At 41.8% G+C, this 25,458-nt stretch overlaps 1 protein-coding gene across 1 annotated transcript in view; it reads right to left on the reverse strand.

Moving 5' to 3' along the window:
• The window catches only part of TMEM181 (transmembrane protein 181), a 402,172-nt gene that overhangs the window by 376,160 nt on the left and 554 nt on the right, over positions 1 to 25,458 (reverse strand). The gene's annotated exons all lie outside the window — the stretch shown is intronic.

Genomic DNA, 25,458 nt, shown 5'->3' on the forward strand with positions numbered 1-25,458 from the left:
ACTATGATAGGGGATCATAAGCTCGTATTTTTTTAATGAGATTTAAAAAATGAAAAAGTTCTCTTTGCGAATTTAGAAATATATCAGATTGGCAAAATTATTCGCCAATTTGGAGGAATTCAAACAAGACAGAGGGATTATCCTTTGCGCATGGGGATAGAAGGTCTCACAATGTTGGGTCAGCCGGTTTATCTGGTCATTTTATTCTTGCAGCTGCAGCAATAGTTCGCTCTTCCAAATTGTGGCTATTTATATATTTGCAGTTTTGTAGTTGGTGGGGTGATATACGTTACTCTAATGAGAATTTCAAAGTGCTTGACTATTTATGTAATAGATCTGGGTCCTGGGTCTTTATTTCTAATGACATCTCAAACCTACTTTGAAACTTGCCTCCCATATCATATGCACTCAGCCTTTATCTTGTTTATGTCAAAATCTTTTTATTGACTTTTCTTCAAAGGGTACAAACATTTTAAACAAACCACATTTGCGTTCAACTTGTCCCACAGGAGCTTGGCCAGTGCATTAGATATCTAGAGAGCGTGTACAGTTTATTCACAAGTTCCAGGCTCCTCCTGCAGAGATTTACCAGGAGTGGGGGGGCCTCGTCCAGGCTGCAAATTAAGAGATATAAACCTCCCACCAAGAGGAGGACATGCCCTCAGTCCCATGCATAGAAATACATGAACGCTAAAAAGAAAATAAGCAAATACAACAAGAAAGAACAGAAAGAAAAAAAACATTTCTAGGGTGTTATAGTGGCTTCAGTACTAGCATGAGGAGCAGGACGGGGTGTGCGCCCCCCACAACCTACGTGGGAGGGCCTGGGGGGGAGACCCAGGGCCCACAGCCCCCAAAGGGAGCCCCAATCAACTATATAAGGAAGAGGTGGAGGGCTCTCAGCCGAGGGCCACATGCGAATAGTGGCAGCCCCTCCGCCAAGTAGCTCACCAGAGGGCTCCAGATATAATCAAAGCTTTTTCGTGAGTCCTCAATGACATCTGTCATCCGTTCGAGAGTCAGGGTGCCCCACAGACGGGCATGTCATTGTGGAAGTGACGGGGCCTCTGGTTCCTTCCAAGCTGCTGCTATAGCTATTTCGGCTGCCCCCAAACATAACCACATGATGGAGCGGTCCCCTGAGTCTGGTATTTGAGGCTGGGGTCCCAGATACCCAGGACCACGTGTTCTAGAGAGTCAGCAATCAGGTAGCCTAAGATGTGTTTAATTTGGGATAGGACTTCCTTCCAGAAGGGTTGGATAGCGAGGCAGTCCCACCAGATGTGCCTAAAGTCCTCCAACAGGCCGCATCCCCACCAGCATCGGTCAAAGGTGTCAAGAACGATCAAGTGCAATTTTTGTGGGTGAAGGTACCAGTCATACATAGTTTTGTAGTGAGCTTCCCTCAGGAACATGGAACGATTGTATTTAGTGATATCTCTGTAGAGGGATTCCCATTGTTTCTCCGAGGTGGGGGGGGAGAGATTTTAGGATGCCCTCCCAGAATCTCGTGTGGCGCGGGATCTTATGTGAGCTAAGGGAGAGCAGGAGTGCATATATGAAGGAGATGGATCCCTTAGCTGTGGTGCCAGTTTGGACAAATCTTTCTATCAGGAGCAATTCTCTGGTAGCCGCCAGTCGCATGAGTGGTCAGTGGTAGGGTTTTGGTTACCATGTCCCATACCTGGAGGATAGTCGCTGTGGGGATACTCAGGTAGGCGTTGTTCGGTCTGTCAGCTCTCCGCTTCCAGGCCAAGTCCCAGATGGTTCTACCTGCCACCTGTCTGTCCATAAGAAGCCATGATTTATTCAAGGCCCTAAGTGACCATTCGCCCAGGACCCGAAGCTGAGCGGCTCTGTAGTACAGCAGAAAATCTGGAAGAGCCAGGCCCCCCTCCGATTTCAGTCTTACTAGAAGGCGTTAGGAGAGATATGCCCTTTGGCCTAGCCAAATAAATCTTGTGATCATAGATCGTAGCTCTTTGAACAGCTCCTTCTCAAGTTCGATAGGTATGCCCGGAAAAAGGTAAAGAAGGCGGGGGAAAACATTCTTTTTTGTAGCATTATTCGCCCCATCCAAGATAAATATGCAGCGCTCCATCTCTTGAGGTCGGCCTTGAGCGGTCTCAGTAGTTTGGGAAAGTTGGCCCTGTATAGGTCACCTAGTTTGGGAGTGATGTGGATGCCCAGGTATGTGATCGCCCTACGCATACAGCGGAAAGGGGACGTCCTCTCAACATCCATTTGTACTTCTGGGGGCAACGTCAGGTTCAGCAGGAAGGATTTAGAGAGGTTGACCTTGAATCCTGAGACCTTCTTGAACTGAACTAATTCCAGTTGTATCGCTGCCAGGGATTCAGCGTCTTTATCTTGTTTAACATGGAGTACTACTTGCACCACATACTTTACTGGTTTGTGAAGGGAATACCATTTAGCTTTCAACATGCACAAATATACTTGCCTCCAGGGTTTAGGCTATTTCCATTCTATGCACCCACGCATGCACAAACACGTACTCTATGCTGTGCAAGTTATACTTAGCTCAGCTAAACTGTAACTGACGAATATCCGTTTTTTTGTTTTAAACTTTAGTTCTTATCTCATTTCAACACCTAAATGTAACACCACCTTATCCTTTGGTTTTTTTCCACTGGATTTCTGAACTTTGTTTAATGTAAACTAAGAGCTCATTACTATACCCAACTATGTCACTTTAACCTTTTTTTTTTATGAATTTCAGTTTTTTCTTTATCATATTCAAACTTGAACATATGCCCAACACCCTAAGGGAACCTATGGCCAATGCCCCCACTGCACACCGCTTTGATCCAGGCACTGAGCCCAATACGCTGTGAGTGCCCAGGCCCTAAAGGGGCGCACAACCTTCAATAGTGTGCAGCGGTGGGTAGGCCCAGCACCTAACTAACTACATGTGCCCAACTTCCACTGCACACAGCCTGTACACTATCTTCTTCACACTCCTCTCACTTTCTTCTTCATTATAGGTCTGCAGTAAGAGGCTGGTCAACCTCCCGCAAAGCTTCCCATGCATTTAACCTTCCCCCCCCACTGAATCCAATGGGAATCTATGTAAAAGGTGACTGGATAAGTGTATCTTCCAGTGGCATCTTCTATGTTTGGACCCGTTAGGTCCTGGAAAGGACTGGGGGCTACAACCCAGGCCCTTGTGCAAAGAACCCTGTACTCATTTACCGCTCCTTCCCCCTTCACTAAACAAGTTGCTTTCCTCACACATTTAAGTAAACTGTTCTTAATGCCCCAGGAGGAGGGAGCAAACTGCCAGAAAGTCAGCAGAAGTTCCCCATCCCATCATGGTTGCTGCAGATCATAGTGTTTTTGAATTACTCACAAGTAGAAAACGGTTTACCACCCATGTGTTGCAACCAGTTCTCGCCCGTCACTAATAAAAAGACTATACATAGAAGCCTTAGTCATTTAACAGAGTCTCCTGGGTTAAACCCATTTAAAATTCGGTGGCTTAACAATACCTCTAGTGGGCTCCTGAACTGCTGATCCCAAAGTGTCTCAATGTAAAACTTCTTAGTGGTTAAACACTGCCTCCAAGAGCAGTTCCTCTGTTACTCCAAAGTAAATCCTATCTAATACCCTGGGTGGTTTAACAGTGAGCCATGGTTTGCTCATCTATCACTCCTAGGTTAATTGCATTTAATACCTCTGGTGGCTTAACGATGCCTACAATGGGCTGCTGAGTTGTTGCTCGCACCTGGTTGGACTTTAATTCTCCTGGTGGTTTATTTGCACCATCAATAGCCTACTCACCCGTGGCTCCAGAGTAAGATTAAATGTAATGCTCCTGATGCACATCAATGGTTGTATCAAATTATGATACTGCCCACCCAAAATAAGGTAAGCACCTGCATGCGCCAGTACATATATTCGCACACTTTTCTGCAACAGCCATGGTTATTTGCAGCAACACACAATGCAGCATGCACAGACTTCACTGTCAGACCTCACACGCTGCACTAAGCATGTCGCACACAGAATAATAAATAAACAACACCCTTTCAACCATGCACTCCGAAGGGTGCCCAGGAACACGATTCAGTGCTTCACCACCTCATAAGGGGAATGAAGGGCTTTATAAATAATATGACCGGACTACCCAAAGAAACGCGCTTTGTAGGGGGTATGGAAAACATTTCAGAAATAACAATTCAATACAGTAAACATGGCGTTGCCAAGGAAACACAGTCAGGGACTTCTGTGACAGAGATAGCCACTTCACTAATGGGTTCATAAGTGCTGCTTTTCTCATACAGGCATGCATTCTGATAAATTGACGGATTACATACAGGCAATGTGTACTACACTGATGCCAAAACGTTCTCGTTCAAGTCCTTTTGTTTGAGGCCGACCTGCTCTCAGAGAAAGGCACCCAGCTGCCTCCATATTCAGGTGGCATGGTAAAACATATTTTAAACTCCAATTACCCCTACCCACAACCCCAGTAAGAGTACTCGCTAATCAAATTCCTAGGGCATGAACTGAAGCAGTACCCAAGCAGTTGCAGGGTGGAAAAGAAGCAAGATTGGGAGAATGAATTTGGTGAGGAAGTTTACCATCACGTAATTAGCCCATTATCTCTTTGTCCATTTTAATTGCCACAGTCTTTATCTTTGCTGATTTAGCAGGAAGCATGATGGGATTTGAGCAACATGAAGACAGAAAGTCTTGCCAACAGACATCATTTACCAAATTAAAGAACCAAGTATAATTACAAAGCTGTCATAAAGATATACTTGGTGCCCTGACATACAGCTGGTAGTATTTAATAAATGTATTAAGTTAAGTCAATGTCTGAGTCCGGCTAAATGTCATGTATAGTCTCATGTTTTTATGCCCCTAGTAAGTAATTATACTTGCCTTTTGTATGGCATAGAAATAGTGGCATGATCCACCTACTCAATGTGGCAGTCATGGTTGATGATCCCTTATGTACACTCCCAAACCTGACAATTTAAAGCCAGACGTAAGGAAGCAAGTTGTGCATACCAGATACATTATGACCACCTTCTCTTTGTCCAAGAAGTACCTAGGGTGTTCCCATGATGTCCAATAAGCCATGGATAGAAAAGGCTGAACAGTATACTGGTTCAGCTGGAATAACTGATAGGGTCTTTGACAGAGACCCCCGAGATGGGTTCAAAACCAAACCTACCTGGCAGGAACTTTTAGGAAGGGATCTTGACATAGTAACATGTTAGCTATTTCACACTTCCGGCTGCAGTTATTACAGCTTTCAACATACTCTTTGCTGACATTAATAATAGAAGAATCCCTAATATTGTTTCAGAGAAGTAGGACTGCAATGCCTTCACAACTAGGGAGGGATCCTGTGAATTAACAGGAGAGTGATCACTAGGTCTTAACACGTAAAAACAGTATAGCAATCAAGAAGCATAGCCATCAACCTTCTTGATGCTAACCCAAGGGCCCTGAACACACAAATAATGGCAAGTTAGTATCTCAGACAGGACACTGAAAAACCCCATGAAAATACCCTTTTGACAGAAGTCCACAATCCTGAGATGCATATAAAAAAAAAGAAGAAGGTACTACAATCTCCTAATCCAAAATTGGCTTTGACAGCTTTCCGCCCAATTGTTCAATAAGAAACAAGTGCCAACAAAAAGCAATTAAGCAAACCCCCAAAGTTAGTGATCCTGGTGTTTGAAAAGACAAAGAGGGCAGGTAGGAGAGCATTCACTTGGAAGACAACTTAATCCAAGACAGGTGTCTAAAATCTTCTGGCTCTTAAAGCTCAATCTGTTGACTGCGGGCTTTGCTATCCAATTATGCGTCCGTATTGACAGTGCACTTTTTCTGAAGACTCTGTGCAAGACTTGATTTTGTGATATCATAGATAAACCTAAACTTGATAGTGGGTTCTCTCATTTCAAAAACATTGTGAAAGTCATGTGCCATGGGTACATAAGTAGCCCAGTGTCCATCTCCAAATAGTTGTGCTAATGCCTCTGGTAACAACCAGTAAATCTAGAAAATTCTGAGCCCCACTGAAAAGATTCTCCAGCAACTAGAGATCCTCTGAGACTGAGGCATTGCCAGGATTTACACTGTTGTAGTCCTAACAGTCCAAAACTCTAGCTCTTTCTCCAGTGGCTCCAGACACAATGTATCAGAGGCTTTAAACGAGTCCTAGCCAGGACATCATGAAGGTATAAATCTAAGGTAGTCTTTTTCATAGTTGTACTTTTGCACTTCCCGTCTTAATTCCACACTTAGTAACAATTACTGTACTTTACTTTGAAAATTCCTGAAAGATGTGTCCACGGCGGACTATAATCCCAACCAAAGGATGATTCAGTCATCATATGGTGTGGTAATTTATCATTCCCCAGTGGATAATTCAGCCATCATATGGTGTGGTAATTTATCATTCCCTGGTCCACACAGGACTTCAATAAATACATTAATATACTTTTTTATGAAGAGTAACTCTACTTTCTACAAGAACAGAAATTTCTTTAAATTGCCTGATTTTCAATTGTTCCTAAAACATTTTAACTACATAAGTTAGTTTCATTAATGTAAGCAAAACAAACAAATGTGTGCATTCCAATAAACTGTGTGTTTTCGATGTTCATGGAAACTTGTAATATTATTAAGCAATTTCATTCAATGAATGTTCAATGTAACTTTATTTAATGAGTTTTGCAATTGCAAGTGAAGTAGTATCTGACAGTATTGTAGAACAATCAATGTAACCCTTCCATATCTAAATGCATATCAGAATAAGTGTAATGCGTCTTCAGGTGTGTTCCAATTTCATACTTGCCTATTACATTGTTTATTTACTGTCTCCCCATCAGGATTTTCAATGTTTGTGTTTCCTTTCTTTAAGTGTCTGTTAGAACGCATTATTTTGCATCTTTACATTATTTCTGTATTTAAAAAGGTTAGCCTATTGATAATCAGTTATATTGCAATCATTATTGAAAATACTTTTTATTGATTTTGTTATATTATAAGCCAATTCCATGCCTTAATAATCATTTTTGCCATATTCTTGTCAGGTCTAATGTGAGTCTCGTAAACTGACCATTCTGTCACTAAAAGATAGAATTTCTTGGTACAGTTTTAAATGTGATTGCTAAATTGAGGTGGATATTTTTTTAATTAGTAAATATTAAGATAAGCCATAACTTTTTGCTTTCTAATACAATTTAATTCAGCCAACTTCAGATTGGCTATTCTTAAGTCACGTACCAAATGTGATTTCTTTTGATTAGTTTTTATTCACACATGATAATTGAAACTCCGGTTTCTCCCTAATAGTGTCTACAATGGTCACTTAATTTCTGGACCTGCGTGTCTACATCACTGTGTGTAAATAACACATCATTTATGTTCTTACATTATCAATCAATTCATAATCAGTATATCAGACGTTTTGTGACCTAACCATTGTTGAATATTACTTCTGTCACTTTGTTATTTTGTTTGTATGGATAGCTCTTCTTTTGTTGTTCCTCAATATATTGTTGTTGTAGGTAGGACCATTGTATTCATTAATACATAGCTAAAGTTATAGTAGTTGACTCTTTCTTAAATCCAGACTCAATTATTATTATTATGCATGTTTCTACAAGAGTTGGACTCTGCTAGCTATCAATCCCAACCACTGGATGATTTACAGTTAAAATATAGAGTGGTAGTTTGCATCTCTATGGTCTGCACAAAACGTATGGACATGAATTCCTAAGTATATATTTTTTTATATAAAGAACAGCACACCTTTCTTCAAGAATTGGAATATATTTTGCATTAAATTACATGAACATTGTGCCTTCAGAATTCACAGAAATTTAATATTTGAACTAAATCAATAAAAACACTTGAAATACATTTATATGAGTGTATCACTTATTTCAATCAGCTCTACAATGAATACTCATCTTAATTTCATGGGATGCATTTTGTAACTAATTGTAAAAGTGCAATTGTGTAACATGTCATTGTTTTTCAGAACAAGAGTATTTCTTTTACTTACCTCAGTGATATATTATCTAATTTACGTTAGCCTGTTAAATGAATCACTTTTTACAGTCGTAGATCTTTATTCGTTTTAAAAATAAACCATAATAGCATTTGCATTGTTAAGAAACCATCAAACGATGGGCAATAAAAAAAATCATATAAGCACATTCCTACACTAAAATTGTTTTAACAGCTAGAATCAGTTTTCAGAATTCATGGCTTGAACACTTATTCATCCAAGTGCAGAGCATATATTACAAGCAGTTATTCCTAATGTTCAAACTGCAATTAAATCAGTAGATCAAAGCTATTCACAGCTCACATATCTTCGTCACTTGCTTGATAATGGTTAGTATGTATCTACAAATAGCTATTTCCAACCATGCAGGCAGACAATGTAGGCATCAATCAATAAAAAGTGCTTGTCATTGAGATGCCACCAATCAGAGAAGCTAAAACCTAAAAGTTACAGTTAGAACAGGCCAGTTTGCCCTGAAGCAATGGCCCTTGGTATTCGTAATATACATTTCATATTAGTGAAATAAGTACAACCATCTAAAAGCAACTTTATTTGAAAACTGTCATCACTCATATGTGCCAAATTTTAAGCTACACACAGGGTCGAAGGCACAACAGAATCCATTCAAATACAACATTTGTGGTTTTACTACAAGTATAGAATTAGAGCAACAAGTCAGTTTAAAGTGATTTGTGCAATAGAGTGCATTTTACATTAGAGTGCCAGGAATACAGTTATTTCCTGAACGCATTGCTCCTAAGGGTTCCTCCCAACTAAAATATGCCTCAAGACTTACTTAGTTAACATTATTAAGTCTCGTGGCCTGCTTCGTTATGTTGCCACTTAACCATCAGGAAAGTGTGAAAACTAGCCACTCAGTATTGCCACAGTTCAATAACCTGATTACATCCCTCAAGTGATATATAGCTAGGGTGCAACAAATGTGAATTATCCATGCCCTCCTATATGGGAAGTACGCGGGGCAAGAGAAGGTGAAGTGCTTTTCAGTTTCAGTACTCGCCCCACAAGCAGGGCATGATAATTGTGTTTGACAATTCTTCCATCTACTGTGAAATGTGTTAACTGGCCGGCTTCCATACCTGAATTCTACAAAAATGGATCTAGCTTGTGGCAGCTCAATTCTATCCAAGAACTATTCAAACTTCATTGTGCTCTAATAATCTTGAAACCTCATTTGCTAGAGCAATGGTATTAACTCCATGACAATAAAAATAAGATACAACACATTGCGAGTTTTCCACATTAGCAAAATAGTTGTAATGTAATACATGTAAACAACAACAATGGTATGAGATAGGTTACAAAAAGTCTGATACACCAAAAATATATAGTCTGTCAGCCAACAGGAGACACCAGGCTATAAGGAAAGAAGCTAGTGTGAATAGTGTGAAGACAGTTATCCCTCTCACAGAAGATTGCCCGGATAAAAGGAAGACTGCTCTATCCGAGGAGGAGCCATCCACTTTTCAAATGAATGTTGATGTTCAGGCGAAGCCCCAAAACACAGTGACTTGTCAGTACAAGAGGCTATTCAACCAAAAGAAACCAGAACATACAATGATGAGATTGCCGAAGACCGCTTTAGCGAGAGACAATTTGCATTGCCTATGTGGTAGCTGACAATGCAACAAGGAAAAGTTCACACTCCAAATTAATTTGACAGAAAATGAATGCAGGCATAGACAAAAAGGCATCCATGAATGTGGGGCCTATTGAACAACTCCTCCACGACTACCTCGATGCCAACTCAAGTACCAGGCACTATCCAGACACTATACCATGTTCCCTTTAAAATAGATATAATATTGAACAAGATGTTTGTGGCTAAGTAACCTTGCAGAGTTAAGTAATACAACTCTGTAATTGAGCTAAAAATTACACTGAACCCTAACTATGTAGCATGCTTCCTCGCCTCATACAGATATTCAAGGTGGACTCACCTAACAGTATAAACGCCTCTGCGCACCACACTGGCAGTGTTGGTTTATCACACTAAAGGGTTTAGGGAGATAATGTTTAAAAATGTAGAGCTAAAGGTCACAAAATAGATCAATTAACATCCACCTAATACAAGGATAAAAACAAAGCAAAGTTTATTAAATTTTTATAACCAACTTTATTGGAACGTTTGGCAGCAAGACACAGCATCGTAAGAGGCAAGGTAAGATCGACAAACAAGCGTGACATAGCAGCAGCCTAAGCATCAATAATATATATCATTGCAGAATCCGATCGATAGACCGTAATAACCACACCATTTCCCCCATATACGTTCAACCTTCTTAGGACAGCCACAAGCTTCAAAGAGTGGCTTCTCCTGGTAGGCACACCAATCCACCCCTGCATGGCAACTCCTAATTTTCTGCGGTTTCTGTTGTTTCCATGCCCAAGCCTCATCGCGTTTGGCAACCAGGCTAGCCATCACCAGGAACACACTTCCACTCTAGGGCCTCCTACTTCCTCTATAAGGTCAAGTAGCGCAATCTGAGGCGTCAACTCCAGGAGGCGGCTCAGGACTGTGCATAGGATTTAACCCACTCCCTCCCAAAAGAGCCTCAGCTCTGGACATTCCCAGGCCACATGGTAGAAGTTCGCAGTGGGAAGTGCACAAAGCACACATTTTGCTTACACATCAGGGAGCGAATGTTGTAGGTGCCTTGGTGTACGATAGATCGCATGCAAATAGTTGAAGTGTACCATACACAGCCGCTTGGAAATCACGAGCTCTCTAGGTCCATGCAAGCCCCGCCCAGTCAACCTCATCCAAATCCCGCCTCCCAGGACAACTACCTTTGCCGGACCTTCACCAGTCCGTGGATCACTAGTGAGCGATAAATCGCTGACGTAGCCCCCTTAACGAGCTATCTTTGGAAAATCTTTACCTCCGTGTATTGTATTTGGGCAAAGGATATTCCAGAAGGTCCTGAGCTAGCAGGGCCTGGCGCAGTTGAAGATAACGAAAGAACTGCGAGTTAGACACAGAGTACTTGGCCTACAACTCTTGAAATGACATAATGATCCCCCCCCTATAAACGTTTCCCAGGTACGAGGTCCCAAGGTGATCCCAAGGCCGGAATCCCTCTAAGGTCGAGAGAGGACCAAGCCAATTTCCTCGCCATAAGGGGTCATCCCGGTCAGGCAGCGGCTCCAACCAGTAACGTGAAGTGCCACCCTCCAGCAACTGAGGGACACCCTCGTGGAAAAAGGCAGGGTACTTGGTAGACGTGCTCCATATTGGAGATCAAGCAGGCCATCTATCCCCAACAAATATATTCCCAAGCGATATGCCGGGTCATTCCACCCATGTGAACCAGTCATTAACCGGCACCATGTGTGCTGCAAGATAATAAATGTCAGATGGCCTCAAGCCTCCATGAAAGGGAGACTTGCGTAATGAATGAAATGACACTCTATGGTGGCCTCCAGCCCACACAAAACTGGTAACCTTCACGGTCAGGGAGTAGAACCCAAATCAATGGGTTATTAGCACCCCTAATTTCTCCTAAAGTTTCTACCTGTAGGGTTACCTATGTAGGACACAAACCTTTAGTTGTATGCTCGAGCTTGCCCCAACTTCTCTTTAGTGATATAGGGGGAAAGCAAGTAAATGTATAAATTGAGTAACCTGTTGCCAGACTTTAAATCGGTTTCCTTTTCTGACTTGATACTTTGGCCGGTTAGTTATTTTGTTCTGGCTCCCTGGGAGCAGGGTGGTAGGGTTAACTGTATCCCCGGTTATGATGTTCTCACTGGTTTCTCTGGCTGCCATTTATCTGTTCTTGATTCTCCTGTCACTCCCCTTTTTTTAGGTTTCGCCTGCGTTGCAGCACATGCGCTGCGTCGCCTTGGCGAGATCTATTGTTGTTGCTTTTGTGTCCCGCTTCTTTGGAAGCGGGGTTGGTGTCCCCCTTGTCGCCCTTAGGCCCCGCCCACCGGACTGGAGAGTTAGCTCGCACACGCTCGCGCGCGTCTTCTCTTCCAGAAACGCCTGACTTAGCCCTGAGGAAGAGACTCAGTTGCGGTCTGTCGGCTGATGAAGGCGCGACATTTCTAAGCAATGAATGTAACGAGTGTCTCTTACTACTACCAACATCCGTAGGCGCATTATAATACAAGGGAGACGGTAGTAGCTATGTATTACAGAACAATTGTCAGCGGGACTCACATAAGTATCACTGTTGCAGCTTAAAAAGAAATCAAATGTATGTATTTACAATGCCTCATCCATACCATACAATTTAGAAAAAGCAATCAATCAAAGTCACTTTTCTCCTGGATTCAGATTTCATCATTCCTCTGAGCCACATGAGGTGTAATAAGTACAGAAAAAAATACTGCAGACTACGCTCCGCTAATAAGGGTGAACTGATATACGGGAGGGAAAATACACCGTACAGAATCACAGACTGTCCACGTATTTGAGCAGATGTTTGCAGGAGACTTATCCGGTTACTAGCATTCCCTCCACGCAAACTGAATCTAGAAACAACCAAGGAACTGGATGTCGACGCGTTTGATCCGGTATTACATGCCATCATTCGTCAAACGCACCTCATTAGTCGTAGGTGTCAGTGCGCCAAGTGATGTCACCGCCTGAGGCATTCTGACCCTCCTAGTTTATTATTCGGTCTGAGAGTACCAAAGCGTCTGTCTCGTAGAAATCAATCCGCACATTCAGGGTAGCGCACCAAACGCCGCTACTTGCAGATAGATCAACTCACCAAAAGAGCCGTGCATGTGAGATTGTGAGGAGTCACTGCTGCGTGCTGCATCGATGTGTGAGGAGGGTTTTGCTCTCAAATGGTAGATATATACATCTGATTTCTTTTGAACTTCAACGGAGGTACTTACATAAATGAGTCCCGGGATATAATTGTTCTGTTATGCTGCCAGAACCAGAACACAGTTTCAAAGGCAGGGTAAACAGGGAAATACAAGCCTGATTAAACCAGGAAAACTGACTTTCAAAGTCTTGTGAGCTCTTTAACTGAAATGAACTACTTAGCGCAAGGAAGCCAGCATATTTATGTTTTGCTTGGGTTTAGTTTATTACACAAACACATGAATTGCTCTGCGGGAACAATATCTTTTTTTTAAAGGGACTTACATTCGACTGCATATGTTTTTGCAATAAATAAATATCTATATATTGGTGAATTTAGTTTTGCATCACATATTCCACACGTATTTTTCATATTTGAAACCATGCTCATTCATTAGAAGGAGAAAGGCCCAAGGATTTTAGTTTTTGCAGGAAGTGTATTGGTGTGATCATGTATTATAAAGAATACAATACTCTCTGCTATATGTTAAAAGAATATTGCGAGGAGGCGAGCAAGGGGAAAGATAGCGACGGGTGGAGACACAGGCTGCGAGCCCTAAAGATGACCCTTCCAGACACTAGCTAAAGTATTATTTAGTCCCTACCCGCTGGTTAAAGACCCCTATGTGGCTCTATTGCTATACTCTTATTCCCTTGCTTATCATCCAGATCAAGTACTGACAAAGAAGGAGTGGGCTCACATGGGCACTGCCAATCATGGGCATGTGGTTTAGTGGCACCGCTCGCTGATCGTTGGCCTAGAAGCTCTGTGAGTCAGTGAGGTAGCAGAAGTAGTGTTAGTACTGGCAGTGTAGGAAACCGCATTGAAGGTTGGTGTAAAGCAGGTAGAGACAAGGAAGAAGCCGGCATAGTTTGGCGACAATCTATCTTATACACCAACCAGAAGGCAATCTAGAGAAAATGTTTTTGGAAGTCATCAAGCCTCAAAAGAGTTTGAGGCTTGACTAAACCTATTTTATGAAGCACGCACATGGAGCATTACCATGTATTTACTAAGCAGCAGACAGGCGTGCCGCAGGCTCAATGATGCAGGTTCAAAGTTTGTAAACGACTTAAGAGACAGAGTACTGCAGAGGTCTGTTAACGTGAGAGGAACACCAGCAATTGTTTCTTCTTCCAAATGCAGAGTAAAAGGTGTAGATTTAGCTGAATTGAAAGCAGAGAGTGTGAAAGACGAGAAAAATAGGTAGGAAATCCAAAGCCAGTCATAAAGGAGCAGATGGGCAAGAATATCATAAAAATACAATGATTCGAAATTACTGAGAATCAAAGGTAATAGGGTAACTATCAAAGCTTCACTTTAAAGTAGACCATCCCTCAGATCTTACCAGAAGATAGCAGCGGGCGAAAAGGGTACTTCAACTAACAACAACAACACAATGGCAGAAAAGGATTATATGTAGATTAACTTTTTCATTCAATTAGTCCTGGTAAGCCCCATAGATTCTCTCCTGTTTGTGACTTAAAAGAGGGAAAAGCAAGGGTAACTAAAATTAGAACAAAAGGCACGGGATTTTAGTACAATGAAGGATCGATGGAAAAGATGAAGGAGAGCAAACGGATAGATGGGAAATTGATGGAGACAGTAGTCCACCAGCACAAGGTACACAGTCAAGAGCAGACAGAGGAACCTTTGATGGCCCCTATATAGCAGTTGAGTATATCTCTATGTAAGGACATGATGACTAAATTCAAACTCTCCTAATATAATCAAAAGGAGATCCTAACCCCTTCTGGTAAGTTTGAGAAGCAATTATATAAATTATCACAGAGGGTCAAAGTGCTAGAAGAGTCTACACACGAAGCAAAGGACACCATAATAACAAGCATTTGCAATGCAATAGGTCTCGCATTTGCGAGAGTTTGAGCTATTGGAATTGTAAATGACAATGCCTTTTATTTAGTTGTTTTGAAAACCTGTAATGTGGTGCGTAAACACAAATTGTTTACGAGAAGTAAGGCTGGCAGTAACTGTGTCTCTTTTACCGCAAGCCTTGCTTTTGGTAAGCATGGACTACAAGTACAAAGAGGCACAGTTACTGCCAGCCTTGTTTGTTGTAAGAAATGCCTATAAGTACAAAGTGTGTGTTTACACAATACCTTGCAGGTTTTCAAAGCACATAAATAAAAGGCATTGTCATTTACAATGCCAAAAGCTCGAACTCTCGCAAATGCGAGACCTATTGCATTGCAAATGCTTGTTATATAATGCATACCTAAGTACACAATTATTTATTCTGCAGTAAGGTGCCAATCCAGTTCAACACCACAGTCATAACCAATGTGGCATATGAGATCAACACAACTGATGCCTAGACTATCATAACAAAGTACTTTTAATGATTGTTACCCAGCTGCCACGCAGACAAACAGCACCATCTCATCAGTTTACAATTTGTGTCCAAACATTTGAGCTAGACAAAATAACGAAGGAGCTCCAAGTGGTTTCCAAGGTATCGCCCTGAGGGGCTACCACGTAGCACTGACCATGAGGAAGATATCTGAAGATGAACTAGAAAAATATGAGAAAAAAGACATTACTGAAAAGGTCGAAGAACCTATTCAATGGTTTTCACCAATGAGAAATGCAAACTGAAACAGTCAGAAGAACTGCAGGCCAGTGCAGAGAAGTGCCTCTGTAAACAAGCGATCAAGTGAAATTGTCAAATCACCAGTAGTATGAAGGGTTTCGTCTGCACAAAAATCTTTATGTCAAGCAAGGGGTAGCTTAGCTTAGTTGATGGGTGTGTGCAAATGTGAAAACATTCTGCATTTGCGGAGAGCGTATTAAACATGAAGGACAGACAAATAGGATGAACACTCCAAGGATTTTCAAAGCAAGCAAGATATATAATCATCGTTTCCCTTTCCCACTATAGTAGGTCAACCAAGGTTAGGGACCTTTCCTCTAGGAACCATATACCCTGACACATTATGGGGCAGATTTACAAGCCCCTTGAGACAGTTTTGCACTGCCGTTGTGTCACTTTTTGTGACCCATCGGTGCTGTAAACAATGCACCACGTTGAGGCCACATTACAACGTGATGCATCTAGGGAGATGTGTCACCTTGTAAAGCCCTGCATCACATTATACCTGTGTCAGGTGGAAGTTGCAACGCAGGCAAGCCTCGTAGAAGTGACGCAGTGAAATCTACAAGATTTCACTGCGCCACTTCTAGGATGTAACTGCGTCAAAACCTTACGCCTGCTTGGAGCAGGCGTAAGGAGTGACGCAGTGTATTAAGTGTAGGCCTCCCTCAAGCATTGCTGGCGGTGCCTCATGCTTGCGACACAACTCCAGCAATACGTGTCTTTTGCGTCGACAGATGCGTCAGAATTTCTGATGCATCTGTCAATCCTTGCGCCATGGTGCACCGTATTGTAAATATGACGCATCCATGGTGGTGTAAGGGTTTCTTTACCCGGCGCAAGGAAACTGACGCATCTCGGCTCTAACTCAGAGATGTGTCAGTTTCTTGTAAATAAGCCCCTATAAGAATAGTCATCATTGCTAAGGATCGTTGCTTCCCTTAGGAAGCATGAAATACTGATCTGTTTCCAAAGGACAGGAGGAGAATGCATTGGCATATGTCTTAGTCATAAATAAGGCACCCTGTTTTCCGTTTTTACTGATTTTTACACATAAATACAAAAAGAAACCATTTATTTTCTTGTCTGTATTAATTTTTAAATGTGGATAAAAACAGAAATTGGGTGCTTTTGAGTGATTCTAAATACACTTGCCATGACTGCCAGGCCAATAACTGTGTGGATTGATGGGTAAGGGGGTTAAAAAAGAAAGGAATTTTAGTCAAGAAGCAGTAGCTGTGCACAAGGCTGACACTGAAATGTGCATATTTTCATATAAGTGCATTGATTTATATTCTGCGGGTGTTCTTTTCAGTGAAACCTGGCAGGCATTCAAGCATGACTGCATATTTATTGATTAAATAAGTGTAGAAATATACCAGTTTCAGCTTTACTTTTTTTCACAAAACCCATAATAAATAAGGATAAATACAGATAAAGTTGCCAAAAAATAAATATGGATAAATACAGACAAAAAAATAAACACCGTAAAACCAGGAGCCCTAGTCATAAACAGATATAGACCAATTGCTTCACATGGACAAATAGCCACATCACCGGAGACTGGTGCCAACCAGGATGACTTCATCAAAATTCTACCCAGTAGACCTATGAGAACAATTCCCAACTGTGTCACCAGCCATCTGCGAGACTCTGACACAGAGCAGTGCATACTGCGTGTGGCCCATACTACTGCCCTGCTGCAGTGAATTGGTCGGGAACGCTAGCGAGGGGTCTCCTTCATTGCTTCACATGGACATAAAAGACTTGACAAGATATGTATCGTCTGCACTGTTGTGTTAATGACTGTTTATTGTTTGAGCCCATAAAACTGTTATGGGATATATCCTACACTTTTAAAATAGTGCTGCTAGTCCATGAATTAACCCATGTTATCAATAAAATGACATTATAATTGCTTTTGGAGCGTTGGTTTTTGTTGTGGCCAATTTACCGCTCTCATTTGCCCACATTCCGTGAAATGTTAAATTAGGTGTTGTTGCCTGCGCACGCCTGTCCAAGACATAATGACAACTGGGATGCGATGCAGGACAGGTGTGTGACACCTTGTGAAAATCTTAGAAAAGTGTGGCAGACCAATGACTTGCAATGGGGGACAGCCTGCACTCCCACGAGGCATTAATCGCCAATCTATTGCAAACTGAATGAACAGAGGAACAAGTTCACAGTGCTGATTATTTAGCACAGGGGAGAGAAGTGAAACCTTTGTCAGTTACTACTGCAGAGAGAACCCAGGAGCAGATTACTGAGAGAGAACTGGAGTGCCCTGGACGATTGATGCAGACTCAGAGAAAAACAATACAAAAAACAAGACACGAAAGAGAAAGTGAAAGAACAAATGCATGGTGCTGAAGAAAATAATGTTTAAAGGGAATTATGTTCAAGTTTAACTACAAGCGATAAAATCTGTTATATTGTGCCAAAACTAACTGCAGTAGCAGGGAGCAAGAGACTGTTTATTTTGGACAGGAAACAACCAGATGTTAGATGTATGTATGCATCAAAAGATTTGTGGATTATAAAAAAGAAAAGCAAGGAAACGTGAAGTTAGAACAGAACACAGCACATTACGTATTTAGCATGGTGATTCAGGGAAAATACCTAATTTTGTTGCATGCGAGGTTGATGTGTGCGGCGATAAGAGAGTAGTGTTATCTGCTAACATACTGTAGGGACATACAGCGGAGTGCAGGATTGGCATGGATTCTCTCCGAGAGAAAGATGTATACACAAGTGTGGCAAAGGTGATCGGATGCCTACAGGGAGTCACACTGGCTTTAAGCTTAGGAAACATACAGGGACCACCACGAGGAGGAGAGTTTCTATGCGCTATATGGTTAGAGTCAGGCAAGCTAAGAGTATCCAAGTTGTAATGACATCTGAAAACTGCTGTTATGGAGGAAATCAAGAATTGTGACAGCTTTGCAATGACAGGACCCCTCTACGAGACCAAGGGGGTGGAGGAGGGGGCAAGAAGACTGTACTCTAAATGTAGGGAAAGAGTGCAGGGAGGAGTTAGTCTTTTGGGAACAGGAACTGGGAGGTCTTAAAGAGATATGTATGAGAGAAGTTCTTAAGTCTTTATAAACACCGAGCGAGGGAGGGAGATGTTTAGTCAAATTGATGTATTGTTTGATTTGCATAACAGAATGGGGTATACTGTGATTTGGGGTACACTTCACACTAGGAAGCATAGGATTGGGTAAAGGAATAGGGGATGTGATATTACTGCTGGTCAAATTAGTTACATTAGACGCATGTACAAAATTGTACAACTAGGAGAAAGGAGGACAATGAGGTGCACAGGTTTGACAGCCTTACTCCTTATGGGATGGCTATGCAGTTGTTGAGCAGGAGCGTCGCCCCACTGCTTTTCTGCTGTGTAAATGAAGGAAAAATAAAACGATATTATTAGCATTTAATTTATCCTGCTGCAGTAGCTTTGCGGGCGGGCTGCTCTGCTCACAGAGCAAGGGGAGAACAGGTGGGCACTCTGTAAGTGCGCATTAATTTTTGGCTGGCCGTCCTGGGCTGGCCAAACAGTCATGCACACTTTGCATGTACTCCACCCAGGCTGAGTTACAGCCTGGGTGGAGAACATGCCCAGGCTCCCAGTCTCCATCTGAATGCCAAACAATATCAGCGTTGTGATTGGTTTAGGCAAGCCTGGGTGTTTCCTCTTCCGGCTGGACGCAGAGACGGCGGAAGAGAGACCTGGCAAGATGGTAAGTTTTCTTTTTTCTTTACCCCCATCCTCCGCATCACCACTCCCAATCTATGCCAACTGCTACTGGCTAATAGAGGACTTAAACTTGATTTACCCAACTGCGATGGGCACTGAGCAAAACTAGTAGCCTTGGTATAACATCATAAAAGCTAATGAACAATTGAGGGAACTAGAGCAGACTGCATTTTACCCCCAAACAATTTGTAGGGCATGACATGCAGCCAATAACTGTAGGAATGAGGGCATGACTGATTAGGAATTATTTGCTCCCCAATCTCCCCTGCCCAAGATTAAAGGAGCTCTATTAACCCTTCTAAGATACACTTAGCAGGGTGGGAGACAGACTGTGGGAGTGGTTGCATTGGTGACAAACCTACAAGAATTGGACAAGCAGAAGGCAGCGAGAGCAGTGGGGAATGGGAACACATAGAAAGGGGGAAGGTGCGAACCATAAGTGTGACCTGGTGGCTAATGTGGGACGATTTATAGTGCCTGGGGTAGTAGACCTGAAGGAACCCGATGGAACATCAACTAGTTTCCAACTGAGTAAAGTAGAAGGCTCTGCAACAAAGAAATAGCAAAAGCTAGAAGAATGTGATAGCAGCTGCATACCCCACAGACAAATTCACTGAGATTGCAAACTGAGAAGAGTGGGAAGAATTAAATGCCATACAAGAATGACAGCGAATTTTAAGTGCAATAGTGAAAGGGAGGTTCCATCTAGAAGCTGTGTTGCCTTGGTCAAAAGAATAGCTACATAGGAACACACTTAAGAAACAAGTAGCGTTGCAAATAATGGTATTAATGCATCAGGATGAGTGAGATTATAATGCATGTGGTGGGTCTGTGTTGGACAGTAAGGATGAATGGATCGAACTGAGAAGGCTGAAGTGAGAATGGCAAATGCGGATTACATACTGAATATCACAGGGTGGATAGGCTCGACATGTACACCTCTTGGTATGGTGTAAGCGGAAAGCACCAAATAAAGTGAAAATATGAGGCTGAATACACCACTGATACACAAACGATGCACGGTGTATTTTAGAGAATGTTTTTTTTCCTTTGGTTGGTGCACTTCTGAAACGTGAAAGAGTGAATGGTGCTGTGAAACATCCTTTAACATATCGAAGACTGAAACAGTCATCAATCATGGAATGTTGGGACAGAAGATAAGGGGACAATATGTGCAAAGCAGTTATCTATGTTACAGTGAATTCCAACTTATTCAGCCATTTTGGATTTGAAGAGGATTAGTGAATTGTAGGAGGTGCCAATGTAAAATTATGATGGATAGAAATTCAGTCATGTACTGCCTGACTTTGTGTGACACAATATGTAATCCGTAAGTTTGTAACATGAGGGCTAGGCTGATTGTGAATATGCCATTTTTGATAAAAGACGTGTTGCTAGCTTTACTGAGGCTAGCTTGAAGGCTATTGAAAATGATCAAATGTGAGTAAAAAGATTTAGGAACGAGAGAATAAGAGCAAATAAAAATGTGGAAACGATTGAGCCTGTGACAGATATGTAATACATATTGAAGTGAAAGTGCTTATATTGACTGAGGAAGCAGCTGCTCTAATGTGCCAAGCAGTTGAAGGGCTACACAAGGGACTGCGAGCCATGAATCGAAAAGAGACTGGCTCCCATTTTCAAACAGCATCAAGTGTGTATAGTGTAGCATGAATGGTTTAGTTTAAGCAAGAAACTCAATGTCACGAGAGGGTTGAGTGAACTTAGTTTATGTGTGTGTAAAAAATGTGAAGAGGTGCTACATTTGCAGAGAGTGTCTTAAAAACTTTACATCATACTTAGTTTTCACTGGTTGTACGACTATTTTCGTGCTCTTGATCACATTTGTTCTGATTGTTTATATTGCAGACGCATCTCCTTGCTCATCTGTTCCGCTTCTTTGTCTCTGCCGTCCTAGTTTGTTCTGTGTAATTAACTGTATTCTCATGTGCATTTTGTGTTGCATGGATTTTACTTGTGTCGCATGTATTTCTGAATATTTACCTCTTTTTTTATTTCTAACTAATAAAAACTGCTTGAACACAAAAATTGTTTTTAGCTTGTGCTAGCAAAATGCTTCCAATGGTTTTTAAAGCAAACAAGATATTTTGCCAGAGTTTCTCTTTCCCTAGTAAGTCAACCAAGCGTAGGCACATTTCCTGACACATTTCCTGGATGGACAGAACACCCTGACATGTTATGAGGATATTTATTATTAATAAGCATAAACGTTCTTGTTGGGAAGTCTGGAACAATCAACTGGTTCCAAGGAACAGGAGGAAAACACATTAGGTTAATCCTTGGGCATAAATGGATATCAACCAATTACTTCACATGGACAAATAATCACATCACCAGAGATAGGAGCCAACCAATATGATTATTTCAAAAATCTACCCACCAGATCAAGGACTACCGCTAGCCATCTTACTAGCTGTAAAAGGCTGTCCACTAGACTGTACCCATGAGACTTTGATGCAGAGTAGTGCATGCCACTACATTTGGTCCGGTCTATCATACTTCTGCCATATACTGGTCTTGAATGCCAACGAGGGGTTTCTGACATTGCTTCACAGGGATGTGACACACTTAATCAGTAATGTTTGTACTCCCCTGTTAATGACTGTTTATTCGTTGAATGTGTGGAACTTATGGGATATCGCTGATGCATTTATAATAGTACTGCCTTTCAATAAATTACTGGTAACTGCATCTGCTGTAGGTGTTCTTGACATTTCCACATCGTTGTTCCCATCTGCCTACATTCCAAGCACATGTTGGGTTAGGTGTGGCTACCTGAGCACCCTTGTCCAAGACATCACCCCAGGGTTAACAGCAAATACAAGATAAAAAGGTCATAATGATTCTCCACAATCCAGAGAAGAGTTTAATACGGCAGCCCTCTTCTTCAGAGAAATAACCTCGATACGTTACTATTTGGTTGACCCATGTGAGCCTTCCGCAGTATAAGCAACTAATTTCATATGCTCCAAAACTCTATTAGGGAGATGCACTTGGAATAAGTGGTTGGCCATTATATCTTACAGTAACACTTGACCAACACCAATGCAGACTCAGAGCTGTACTAAAATGAAACGGACACAGTATGTTACCTCGTCAATTAGTATTGATTTGTTTAGCAACCACTTCATGGAGGGTGAAGTATTTCTCGAACCCCAAAAAGGGCCTGCTAGTAAAGCTGCTTCCAGTTCGTGCCAAAAGTAAGAGGTTTTCTGGGCTAATGATCTACTGTTAATAGTTGATCAAGAATTTGACATTTCTCACAGGACTGTTCCAGGACGTGCAGAATTGACTAATGAACTCAACCAGATCTTTCAGTCCATGAAGGATTCACTATCAGCAGGCACCACTATTAAATATTTCGGCCTCAAGAAAGCGTCGGAGTTGGCTTAGAGGTTTAGGCACTGTCCTGCTCCGAGTGCAGGAATTGAATGAGAGGGCATTCCTTGCTTATGCCAGACATGCTCTCACCACACCAGAGCAACTTTTCCCCCATACTGAAAAGGATACCTTAAAGATATTTTGAGGATAGCAGCACCTCCACCAATGCCTAGATCAACTATGGTAAGTAGCGATGGACCACAAACCTATATTTCTTTCAAGGCAAGGTTTGTGTTCCAAACCACTTCTTGTAACCCAGAATGTGCGTCAACAGAAGATAAGCTTTGTCACTGAGGCACCCAAATTCATTGTCAACAGCGTTGATCTCTCACTCTCACTCTCTTCAACTGGCTCGTGTCAAGCACACAGGGACTTGTCAAAATCCAAGCCAATTAACAAGAAGGTCTAGCACCAACACATAAATGCCAGGGTTAATGCTCTTTGATCAGCTGGACTGTGGGCCAAGCATCTGAACAGCAGCAATTCCTTTTTGAATCATCAGAGATGATGGCCCGACACTTGTGGGCTAGGGTTAGTGCTGACCTGTGTAATCTACATATTGGCAGATATTGCCTCATTGAGATCAGAGACCATACCAAATGTCCAAAGGTTAGGGTCACTCAGACCACATCAGCATAGGAAGTCAGCCCAAGAAATGGGGCGGGCGTGTTATGGTGACTCATGGTTGCTCAAGGCATTCCCATGCCTAATGGCCAGGGTTATGAATTTGCTGAATATCTTCTTCAGGATAAAACACACCCGCACTAAACAAATCCACATTACAGAAGGGTAAGGTGAAAACCTACATGTTGTTGAAGTGTACAGGAACACGTCCCACATGACCACCAGCTGCACTCCAACATCTATGAGCAATGTAGCTACTGAATTACTTACTCATCTTTAATATATGATCTGTGATCTGTGAGCCAACAGTAGCAAATTCAGAAGACATACAACTGAAAAGGCAAATTAACAATGACCTGTCTGAGGTGCAACTTTGCCAGTCAAAGTTTAAGTCGAGAGACTCTGTCCTAGTAGGTAATCAACAACTAAGAAGATAATTCTACATGCCTTTGAGTTAATGCCATGGACCATCACACCTCAAAGAGGACACTGGTCATAGAAACACTGTAACAATGTTGCTTTTTAGGCACTTTTCTCTCACTTTCTGTGGTCACTGGTGACCTCCACAAATCGAGACTGAAGTATGTCAAAAAGTTGCATTCTTAAAGAGGCTCTAGGTCTGTTGTGAAGTGCTCTGATGTCCTAGGGCAAGATTTCTGCTATGTTAAAACAGCAAAAAAATGGGATTCTCCTTGTGACTGACGCTCTAATCTCATTCTCCAAGAATTAAGGACAAGGCATTAAATGTTGATGTCAGAGAAACCCAACTAGTGGTTGAATTTCAGTGTTAAAATGGAAAATCTGGGGATCAATAGCGGCTTCCCTGCTAGACCAAATTGTGTGCTCGTAGACAAAGACTTTATTTCACCTGCTCCTTTTTTGTTCATTATCCTATATGAGAGCACTTTCAAATATGTGAGTTCAGGATGCACTGGTACAAAAAACATTTGTGTGTTTGATTTAGTAGCTTATAATGTTGCTCCATCTATAATAAGAATCTATGCAACATACAGGATACCCAAGCCAACTGACTTGCCGCTTAGCATAATAGCATTGTCACCACCACGGGAGCAGGTATGTTTCTAACTGCATGTTTAAAAGCGTACTTCAAATAAATGCAAAGCTATGATCTGCTGTAATAAGGTGAAACGCTTCCATGTGTTAATGAAATTCACTTTTTTAAAATTTTAAAACACCATACCATATTCTAAAATGATGTTTGTTGCTTGATTAACATGGCAATTATTTTCAAAGATCAACTTCTGAACGGGCTCTTGGAGCCAGAGTTGGCTCTTAACTCCCTGTTAATGTATTGGCTGGCCCACCTATAGTTATTTGATGGGCAGCCACAATGTTGAGGGTTATTCTAAAAAGCTGTATTTAAGAATATTCGAAGGCGATGACAGACCTTTGGTCAATTAATGTACACACAATGTTCCACGACTGTATTAAAGATATACAATTGCTTTCACCAGCCAATAGAAATCGTTCAAAAATTACGAACAAACGGTACTGTCATTCGTTGAACAAGTTTGGCAGTAGGTTAGCCCAAATGTACAACACTTTGTTTAAAGTACAAACTGAATAAAAAAGCAAACATGCAATGATAAAGATGTTGCATGAAGGTTATCGAGATGTGGAAAATGGAAGCCGTGTATTTGGGAAGGCAGGAGCGGTTTCAATCGTGCCTTTTTCCCACGGCCTGTTTTTCTAGGACAGAATGTATTTTATAGCGCTGGTCTCTTTCCTGACAAGTCGTGCATGCTGGACGCGTTTGTGAAAGACAACCCAGCCATTAACCCCGACAGAAACCTTTGGGAAACATTCATGCGTCTGGCAGAGATTAGGTCCACCTCACGGCTCTAGCACTTCTTGGCGACCATTTTCAATATTCATAAATCGTAAAACACAAGGTCACTCCCTCCCCAGATTGGCCTAGCCGGGCGTTTGCAAACAAGCTGTTCAGTTGTTGCCATAAGCGCCCAGTGGTTCCTGGAGCTGGGGGCTGGTTTCCGTTCTCTTTCTATTAGAGCAGGGTTAACACCACAACACCTGACACGGCCTCGTTAAAAGAAATGAGGAACGAGGGAGGTCGGATAACAGGGCTCTCTTGGGCCCATCACAGGGATGTTTTACCTTTTCATTACGCCGC

The sequence above is a fragment of the Triturus cristatus genome, chromosome 6 (assembly GCF_964204655.1).
Source record: "Triturus cristatus chromosome 6, aTriCri1.1, whole genome shotgun sequence".
NCBI classification, from domain to species: domain Eukaryota; kingdom Metazoa; phylum Chordata; class Amphibia; order Caudata; family Salamandridae; genus Triturus; species Triturus cristatus.